This window comes from Gymnogyps californianus, chromosome 1 (assembly GCF_018139145.2).
Source record: "Gymnogyps californianus isolate 813 chromosome 1, ASM1813914v2, whole genome shotgun sequence".
Classification (NCBI taxonomy): Eukaryota; Metazoa; Chordata; class Aves; order Accipitriformes; family Cathartidae; genus Gymnogyps; species Gymnogyps californianus.
The window spans coordinates 128,763,274-128,774,073 of record NC_059471.1 but is presented as its reverse complement, the minus strand read 5'-3'; positions in this window follow the sequence as shown (position 1 = coordinate 128,774,073).

The following is a 10,800-nucleotide window of genomic DNA, read 5'->3' as shown; positions in this document are numbered from 1 at the left end:
ACAGCATACATCTTCATTTCAGTTTGAGAGACGGAGGTCAAGATATTGCATGCTCATAAGCAGAGTATTGCTGAACTCTTAAGAATTGCTTTAACTAGTTCAGGCTCTATCTATCACATTTGACATTCACTAACACATTGGATTTTTTCAACTTTCATGCCTTTCAGCCACCAACCCTATTTAAATGTTGAATATTGCCTTCACTCTTCACTGCGAGGTAAGACCCTGTTTGTGAACATCTGTTGTCTTTGTGGTAGCAATGGAGCAATAGAAGAAGGGAAGGAGCGTGAAACCTGCTCGAGCTTCAGGCTTTGAGTATGGGGATGGTACTGATCAGGAGCACAGGGTGGTGAAATCAGCCTCTAACGTTAGACTCAACCTAAGGTGTAATTGCTTGTGTAATCATGCACGTATTCCAGTGCCCCAAACAAGATCTGAGAAGCAGACTAATATGATTATTTTAAAATACAAGTACAGGGAGGAAAGCAGATAGAAAGTCCCAGTGTGCTGCTATTCTGTCCTGTGTTGTGACTGTAGTACATTTAAAATACAGTTCAAAGTATCAGTTTGGCTTACTAGTATGTATGAGCCCATCCAGGCCTTAAAAAGTCCTTTGGTGAGTTATTTTATTTCATCTGAAGACTTGAAGAAGGCATTTGCCAGCCCAGGCTGCATCTCCCCTTGGATGGTGTGGGTACAGTCATTAAAAATGCAGAAAAATCTTTTAAAAGTGCTGACAAATCTGATAATGGTGGTGGTGCTGGCTTAAAGAGAGACTGGGGAAATAGCCGTCTGAAGCCTATGTGAGTTGGCTGAAGCCTACCTGATGTAGGGTAGGCTAATCTAATTTTAATTGAGATATGGCTGTAGCTCCTACAGCTGTACCTGAATTAGATATGCATTTGCCAGCTCACATACTGGTAGCTTGTAGCTGCTGCAACACAGAGGTCAGGCCAGGCTGCAAAACCTACCTGTGAAACTGCGTACACTCAACTCCGTACTGCCATGACTGCTACAGACAGCGGAGACAGAATTTAATCCACTGTGCACGTTGTATCAAATACTCAAGGGAATTTAGACTAAAAAGAGTTTTTGGCATTTCTGTCACTTAGTCATGCCAGAGTGGGTTTTTTGCTGAAGAACTAACTGCTTGCGTCTTGCCTACACTTCTCTATCCACAGCATCACAGAGTTAGGGCCAGAATGGACCATTGTGGTCCATCTCCTCTAGCCATGTTCAAAAATAGGCAGTCTTAAACCCCATCACCTCTCCCCTCAATCATTTAAAATTATATGCAGCTCTTGGAAAAATAACCAGTCTCAAGACATGATAGCTGCAGATGGAGAGTCTGCTATACCTTCTAAGTAATATATTAGTATAGTACGTGCAAGTACTTGGCCCTGGGCTTTTCTAGCTTTGCTTAACATGTCTTTTTTTAATCATGCACTCCTTCAAGGCTTTCCTACAGACCCGCAGTCACCTGCAAAGAGAATATATTATGCAGAGGCAGGGTAATTGGGAATGAGAGGAGAGGAAGAGCTTTATAAAACTAGGAGGCCTGGAACAATTAAATTCAACCGATTGACAGAGCAGGCGAGATGAGTTGACAGTAGAAAGATAACCTGTTTGTAAATGCAGCCCTATTTTATCTTCCCACCAATTAAATTAAGTTCTCTTTGGCCTTCAGATAAAAAAAACCAAACTAAATAAACACTGTTATGCTGCATACATCTTAATACTTCTAATCTTCTGACTAGCAGAGCAAAAAATTAATATCTTCCTGCCTTAGTAAGAGGGAAAACAGATGCCATGGGGAGGAGGAAATGGGAGAGGATGAGCAACCCTAGGTTTAAGTTTGTGTGTCTACACGTGCATGCACACACACACACGGAGTCAAAAATAGCTTTATGAAAGGATTTTTAAACCTCATTGTAATAACACACATGAGTATGCCAAAAAGGAAAGCAATGAAAATACAGCACTTTCACTTTACCTCAGTGACCCCAGGCAAAAACATCAGTCTAGCTTTGGCAGGTTTGTCCCACTGCAAAACTAAAGGCCTCTGCCTTTGTTGTGCTTAAGCTTGAGGATAAAGCATACATGTTGGCAGCCCCAAGGAAAATCTATGCCTGCCTTTCTCCGTGAAGACGTGGAGCAAATGAGTTGAGAACTATGCCCTTTCATACCACAGCTGCCTGCAGTCTCAGGCAGCTGAAGAAAAACCCTGAGCAATTCCAGTGGTGCTGGCAGAGCTGTCCGGTGCAACACTGCACACCTGTGGTCTGCGCCCAGCCGGAGTAACTCAGGGAAGCAGCCCATGTGATGAACCCGGCACAAGGCCACAGAGGAGAGATGCTCCAAAAGTCCCAGTGCAGAAGATGATACTGTGTCCTTAGCATGAAGGATGCCCTCAAAGTCTGGGCTTCTCCCAGTCCCCTCAGTTTTTGTCTCCCTTCCATATGCTGCCAAGCGAGTGCTCGGCAGGCCTCGGTGCTGGAGGAGTGTGTGATCGCGCTGCTGCTGTTGGAGCCCAACATCCCCACAGGCAGATGGGGAAAGGAAGCTGATGAATATTGCATGATCAGAGGGAGGGAGATGGGGCAGTGGCTGCTCTCCTAACAGCAGAGAGGCAAACACACACACATGCCCGGGAGATGCTTGCAACATCAGCAAATGTCTCTCTGGCCTCGTTTTCCCTCTCCCTATCCTGCCTCCTAACAGCATGTCCCAATGCTCTGCACTGCTGACCATGGCTCACTGGACACCAAGGCACTCAGGTTTTTCTTTTGGGAGGTCAGCAAATGCTTCCTGCTTTTCCCCGCTCTCATTCCCGGGCTTAGATCTCTGATGGGAGAGGTGAGATGTGTTTTCAGCTCGTCCCCTTTGCTTTGGAGGTGCCCTATTCCAATGCAGAGCTTGTATCACAAGGACACGTTGTCAAACAAGCCCCAGCGCCGTGGCCTGGCTTGGTCACTGCTGTGAACGCACAGCCACTGCTAATACACAGAACAGCATGTCAGGCTTGTAGGGCTGGGTCTGCGCTGCCCCGGACCCGTGCAGTCAGAGCGGCAGGGGCTTTTCCTCCTCCTGCATCAACACTGATGACAAGTGCAACTCACTGTCGTACCGCGGCCCCCAGCGCTGCTCAGGCAGCATAACGAGAGCTTACAATGAGAAGTAACCATCCCCTCAGGATGCTGCCTGTGCAAACAGAGCTGCGGGGCATTGGGGCAGGAGCGTACTGCAACAAAGCTGAGTTCCTCTTCTCAGGCACAAGCCTGGAAACCACTTTATCCTGTGCCTTACCTCTCCTCCACTGTGTCAGGCACAAGAATGCAGCAATTAAAAATCATAGTACCCCAGTACCAGTCTGTTCATGCAGGTCTGACAGGACCAAATGCCCTGCTCATTACTGGGAGCAGAAAAACACTGTGGACCTGGGATCTGGTTTAGACTGTTGGACATATAATTTCCCTTTTCTGTACCAGCTTTCTCAGACATAAAATAAGGAATTTACCATCATTCATAACATTCCTTTATTTTGTGCTGCTGAGCATCGTATCTCCTCTGCAAGCAGCTGGCACAGTTTAAAGCAACTCTGAGGCTCCTGCACACCGCAGCGGGTTGTTTGGTGATGCAGAATTGTAACTACAGATAATAAATGTTGTGCCACTCTCTTTGGATGCAACTGTCAAACTGGACAGAACTGTGTTTGTTTTACTCCTTGTAAAAAAAAGCTAGCTTACAAATTTCAGTGAGGGAAAGTTTGCCTTCATTCAGACTAAATGTCTTCTGGTTTCATTTTATCCTATTGTCCTTAACTAGTCTGTCTTGGCTCAAACTATTGCTACTTTAGCTTTTCATATGGAGACACTTTCTGTAGTTCTGAACAAAAACTTCGTTTCTTTTTGGTTTATGTACAATTCCTATATTTTTTTCTCCTTGAAAAGTATTTTCAACATGGACCTGAATTACAAATGTTACCTTTGTGTCCCAAATTCCTAAGCACCTCAGCAGGTTTGGTACATGCATCTTCACAGGTGCAAACCATGAGAAGAGGAAAATTATGTGTGGGAAGCTGATTTTTAGAAGCACTCTAGATCAGCTTTATTTTCTTTTCATTGCCATTGATGATAAAATGCCACTTCCTGACTTCAGGGGGAAACAGAACTGAGTTAATGTTAAAGTGTTTTGAAAATCCCACTCACTATGTAAAAATCTGTAGTAGCAGAACCCCAAGGTGAAGATTTTATTCACACAAGACAGGCAGTTCAGACACAAAATGAACTATTGAAATAAACAAAAGATATCTCAGATAACTAAAACTAGAAAGCTTTTTTAAAAAGCTAATTCCCGCTGTTTCCTATCTGTCATCTGTTTATTTGCTCTATTTCTCTCCTTTGGACAATATAACTAAACTAGTGATTTTTTTATTTGACTTTTCCATGCCCTTTCAATCTAAAATGCTTCTATTTTACATTAAAATAGCAAAAAAAAAAAAGTAAAAAGGTCTCAGTTGAAGAGATCAAAACATCTGTGTCCTCTGTGACATCTGCATGGCTCTGCCTCGGAGAATGACTGCGATTCTGTAGGCAGATACCTTGGAAACCCAACACATACCACGAGCAAGACAATTTCATAAGTTGGCTGTATAAGCAAGCACCTTTTTATATTTTCAATTCTTGCATGTAGTTGAGCTGGCTATGGAGTACATCAACAGAAATGAATCACTGTGTGGTAAGCTACGCCATGGATTTGCTGTATGTTAACTGCTCTGTGGCAGCTTTTTTTGTGCTTGCACTTACCTCATTGTAGATGTGATCCTGAAACTGAGGTAAGAGTGTGCGCTTGGGCGGCTACCACAGATTAGCTACTGCAGTGTTAATCCACTCCAGGTAGCTAGACTAGCTACCCATTGGATGGGAAGGGGTTGAGAAGCAACGCAACTTCTTCAGGGATGAAAGCAGTATTTATAGGCTGAGATCTTCTTTTTCTAGTTGCTTTCCCTTCCTCAAGCTTCTGTGTTATCTCAGGCTTTCTCTATTTTAGTTGTGTCTTTTTCGCATGGGACTATTCTTCTGTTCAGATGAGCTTTTAAAGTTTTAACCTGCTGCTCCGCTGCTGTGTTTTGTAAAGTCTGAGTCTCAAAGCATCCAAAGTCCCAGTGTGGTAACTACCTCCCTGTTGTGGTTTAACCCCAGCCGGCAACTAAGCACCACGCAGCCGCTCGCTCACTGCCCCCCCGCCCCTGGGATGGGGGAGAGAATCAGGAAAAAAAAATCTCGTGGGTTGAGATAAAGACAGTTTAATAGGACAGAAAGGAATGACAAACAATGATAATGATAATAATAATATGACATAGTAATACTAAAAGAATTAAACTATACAAAGCAAGTGGTGCACAATGCAATTGCTCACCACTTGTTGACCGACGCCCAGTTAGTTCCCAAGCCGTGATCCACCCCTCCCAGCCAACTCCCCCAGTTTATATACTGGGCATGATGTCATATGGTATGGAATAGCTCTTTGGCCAGTTTGGGTCAGCTGTCCTGGCTGTGTCCCCTCCCAACTTCTTGTGCCCCTCCAGCCTTCTTGCTAGCTGGGCATGAGAAGCTGAAAAATCCTTGACTTAGTATAAACACTACTTAGCAACAACTAAAACCATCAGTGTGTTATCAACATTATTTTCTTACTAAATCCAAAACACAGCACTATACCAGCTACTAGGAAGAAAATTAACTCTGTCCTAGCCGAAACCAGGACACTCCCTTTCTGTGCACCTCTTTGACCCAGGAGCCACAGAGGCTCGGAGGGGCTGTAGATGTTTGCCCGTGTGGCTGTGGTAGTGGAGTTACTTCCCAAATTCTTACAATGAATGCATCTGATTTCCTTATGCGTTGTGCTTCATGCCCATGTCTATGTATTCACACACACGCTGCAGTAAGTTCTTTTTGAGATGTGATCACAAATTGTTCTGTTTACACAGAAACCTAAAAATGCTGCACATACGTGCATATAAGATTATAGGAAGCATTTGCATTATTTGTCAAGTAGTATGTTTTATTGCTCAGCACTGTGTGAGCAGGCAATAAAAAACTTTGCCTTTTCTGTAATTCAGACCTTTCCCTTCCCTTTGCACACATTTATCTATTTTTTTTTTTGAGGAGGACGTAATATTTAATATTATTCTTACCCAGTAATGGTACTGGAGAGTATTTTTCAGATGCTGCCTCCTCTATTTCCATTCTGAAATCAGTTTATTTTTCTTTAGGAAATAGGGATGGGTTTAGGAAACTAATTTCAGAACAAATAGAAGTGGATAAATGTGGAGCAGATGCTGACACTTTAAACAGGGAGGAATGGCTGCAAGGTCCAAATAGATTTTCTCACTGCCCGTCCCATGGAAGATGTAGCAGCGTTACCTGAAACAGGCAGGACACAAGCCTTAGTTCTGTCCAATTGCAGCTCAATTAAGAGTATAAAAGTGTTCTCCTGAAAGCAGGTGGTTTTTTTTATGAACTGTTGGGCAGCAAGAACAGGATGGAGCTAGTAAAGTGGAAAGGTACTCCTTTGGGAAGTACATTTTGGATGCTCTGGTGATGCTCTTTTCTTTGATCCTAGGGCCTCCTAATAGTTTTAGAGATGTGATTATGCTGGGAGACCATTGCGTCCTTCGCTGCTGCTGGAAAAGCATGCCTCTCACCCTTCCCACAAACAGCATTGCAATGATTTCCCTTCTGAGTGCTGTGGGTAAGTGAATTACATGGAATAAGATTTCCTCTTGTCTCTAGATAAAGCTGGGTGACCGAGTGTAAAATTGAGAGAACTTTGCTTTCCCAATCTATCATTGCCCTCCGTTAGTCCTCTCTGTTGCGTACCTGTGGGGCCTGATTCACTGCAGTTTAAAATGGTGTGAAGACAGTGTAAGAGACTGCTAGCTCCTTAGTGTGAATCGTCTGTCCCATGGAGATGGCTGTTGTTTGCTAAAGCTGTGGCCCAAAGGGCCGCAGTTTTTTTCTGCCCTTGTTATTCTTTCTGTTTCACCGGTGCAGCAGGTCTCATTGTGCTTTGTCTAAGGGGAAGGCTGAGCCCATAATGCACGTGGACAAAGCTGTGAAGCATCTGGCTCCTTTTGCAAGGTCTGTGCGCTCTTGGTACCCACTTCACAGCTGTGTTCAGACTCCATGTCAGCAAACAGCCCCTCTCTGGTTAAAGCAGCTAAGCTTCTGATTGCTGTAAGCTTCTCTAAGACCTGATCCTACCTGCTCTTAAGGCCTGATCCTTTTCCTAAAAGAAGGGCAATTGGTGGGATGTACATTACATTAGCAGCTAGGAATAAAAGCTGGTTATCTCTCACCCAGTTACTCTGGAGGTCATTGAACCAGCATTAGAAATGGATGAGCTAAAGCTTATAAGGAAAGTGCCTATGATTGCTGTATGGCTGGAGGGAGGAGTAAACATACAGAAGCACTGGGCTCTGGAGTAGCGTGCCAGCTTGCTAAACTAAGCCTCTGCTTCCATTGTAGGTAAGTGGAGGTTTGTAACAAGTTTCTATATTATAGAGGCTTCAGTGGTAAAACCAACCTAACCATAGGGGTCAGAAATATGACCTCTTTCCAGTTCAGGACTGTAATATGATCTTTAGTTTGCCTGCGAAAACTCTCCTGAAACAAGTCTTACCCTCTCACTCCAGAGATCAGTTTTTGAGCACGGTGTGTGAGCAGTTAAAACTGGCATGATGGGGTAGCAGCTTGTGACCTATCTATCTGGGTGAAAGGAAGAAAGGTCTGGAACAAGCACAAGCTTCCTAAACCATCCTTGCTGTCTGACTGCACAGCATTTGTATGTGCAGGCTTTGGGCTTCTTCTGCAGGTATCTCTTCTGAGCTCACGTGGTAGAAATGATAAAACTGAAACCTGCAGTTGATGGTAAAGAACCTGCTCTCTGCATAGAGCTAGCTGATTGCGAAAACCTGAGTGAGAAACAGTAATTGCTTTCTAAAAAGATTATTAGATGTATGAAGTGGCTCTATAAGTGCTCCCCTTGAAACAAGGATGGGAAGGTGGATAACTTGGCTGTTGGCTTGTAGTCATCACCTGGGAGTCTGAGGCATTTTAACTGCGGCTTCTCTGCCTGGATGTTCTAGGACAGCCCCATCCTCTGCATAATGCTGCTGGTGGTCATCTGATCTCAGCAGCAGGAGGACTGTGATAGTTGCTGTTCCCCTTCCTACATGTTAAGTGACCTAGAAGGTAGACCTTTCCTTGAGCGAAGAGACCTTCTGCCACTGCCTAGTCTGACATGACACACTACTTGTTAGGTATTAGACTGTGAGATAGAAAGGAGAGGTGGCAGCTTCTGAAACTGAAGCAAAGCTTCAAGCCGCTATCAAAGTGTTTTCATCTTTCCTGCTTTTCAAGCTAGAGAAAATTATAACCTTTTCCTCATGACTACCAGGCTTGTACACTTAACTATCTCAAATACTTTGAATCCATTGACAATGGCTGGATGACAGTGTTTGGCAACGCTGACTTGAATTGTTCATGCTGCTTTGCCATCCTCTGAGCGTTGGGTTGGGGAGGATAAGTGATCGAGGTGTGGTGGCACAGGAGCTGCTTATGCTAGTCTTGCTGGCACCTATTGCCTCTTCCTAGAGCATTTGGATCAAAAGGAGACACAAGTCAAGCCCCTTAAGGTATAGAGAGAACAGGTGTTAAGAGTCTCCTTTGTGGGTCTGGCTCTTAACCTTCTGGCTGACTGTGTTGCTTGGTCACAGTTTAACTCCAGACTTATTTACATTGAAAATGAAAGCCTATAAACCATGGAATGATGGCTTTGGCTGTGTCATTTTTTTGCCTTGGAAACATGATGAATGTTATGATATAATGTTGCCTGGACAGTGGGACTCCTGAGAATCTCAACCAAAAAAAAAATTAAAAAAATTGAAAATGGTCTCAGCTGCTGTCAAGTAACTCACTGTTTCTCTGAAGATAAGAACTCAATAGCCCAGGGTGAGGGGATAGAAACCAGCTGTGGTCACTGGGAGCCAAAAGAGCTATGTATAACCCTGTCCTGGAGGAATGGAATTGATGGCAGCAATAAAAAGTGTTTGGCAGCTCCCTGGTCAGCACAAATACTTGTAGCGAGTAATTCTAGCTTTTCCTGTGCTCCCTGTTCTGGAAGAACAGAATTGCTGCTTCTTCCTCTGGATCAGTGTGGTAGCAGCATGACTGACTAGCTTCAGTGTAATTCTTGGTGTGTGAAGACAAGGTACTACCTCAGAGAAAAGCTGCCAACTCCTAAATTGAAGAGATGGCTGTAATGGTTCATGCAAGTGGAAAGCTCTGATGGAGAAAGGTACCTTCTTTGGGTTTAAATGGAGGTGGGTGGGGACACCTAGGCAACAAATGGCTCCAAAGCAGATAAAGGGTGGTAAAGGACTCTGAAGACTTGAGAAATGTTGCCATTGTAGATGGCAGCAGTATTGTCTTAGAAATAAGGTAAGGGTTAGGCAGGACACACAGTTGCCTTGATTTAGGTTTTTATCTCTTCTCTGGAATATCTTATGATAACCTTTTGGATCAAAGGAAAATATGCCTTTCCAAGAAGAGGAACTGAAATGCTTTCTGAGCTTACCATGTGCCATGTCATCTAGAACATCTGTAGCAGAGAAACACTTGCAAATGTTTTGAGGGACTTCTGTGGAGACCTCCTTTGCACTTGAGACAAAAAATGTAGATGCTTCTCAGGGTAAGCATGATAAGAACAAGGATGGTCTATAGTTCTCTGCAAACCCCAAGCATACTTCATAGTGGAAATCAAGCTGTTGTAACTCCTTGTTGCCTCTCTCTGGCTGTAGGTGCTGCAAAGACCAGCCTATGCAGTGCTGTTCTGGCCCAGACAAGCTGCCTTGCAGTGTGTTGTTTTTCCTCTTTGGCAGGATGTAAAGGAAAGGATTCTGGTGTGACCCAAGGGACTGGGTTTCTCTGGGTCACTATAGAAACACAGGTGGTTTGGAATGACAGTGGTAAGGACTGTCAGTAATGGGGAAGAACTGAATGGGTTTCATAGTTAGCTATTCATATGGTCCTGTGGAGCATGATACCAAGGCCTAACTATGAGAGATCTTCAGTCTTTGAAATAGTTCTACAGACATCTCGATGTACAGCTAATGTCACTTCAAGGGGAACATCTGGAGCTAACATTTGTGCCTAATTTAGTAGCATGTGCTATAAAAACAAAATGCCATTTACTCAAAAAGCCGTTCATAGTCTGTGTCCTTCATCATGAGAAGATCATGCCTAGATAGCTCTAGAACATCCCTAAAGAGTTCATGAATTAAACTGACTTGTTTGTACTGTTTCTGTGGTACAAGAAATCTTTTCTTTAAGACAACTGTGTGACCCTTGTGCTGGCTGCAGCTAGACAGTATTCATAACTAACTTTAAAAAAAAACCAAATCCCCTTCAGGATTAATTCCTAAAAGGCACATCCTGTATAGAAAGAAAACTACAGCTACTCATATGTTCTTTCCCCTCCTGCCCTAAGGAGGCTTGCAACTAGGATTTGAAACGCAGAGACCTCCTTTCCTGTGAACTTCATGTTGATTCAGGAAGTAGCTGGTTCGATATCCTCCTGGGAGGGAGGCAGTATTAAATATAATATCTAGTGATTGGAACTGTGCAAGAAAGCACTCTCCTATTCCCACAACTTGAGTGGAGTAATTTCAAGTCTCTCTAAAATGGGAAAGTAATAGAATAAACTGCTGGTTTTCAAAAAAAACCCCAAACCAACCCTGTA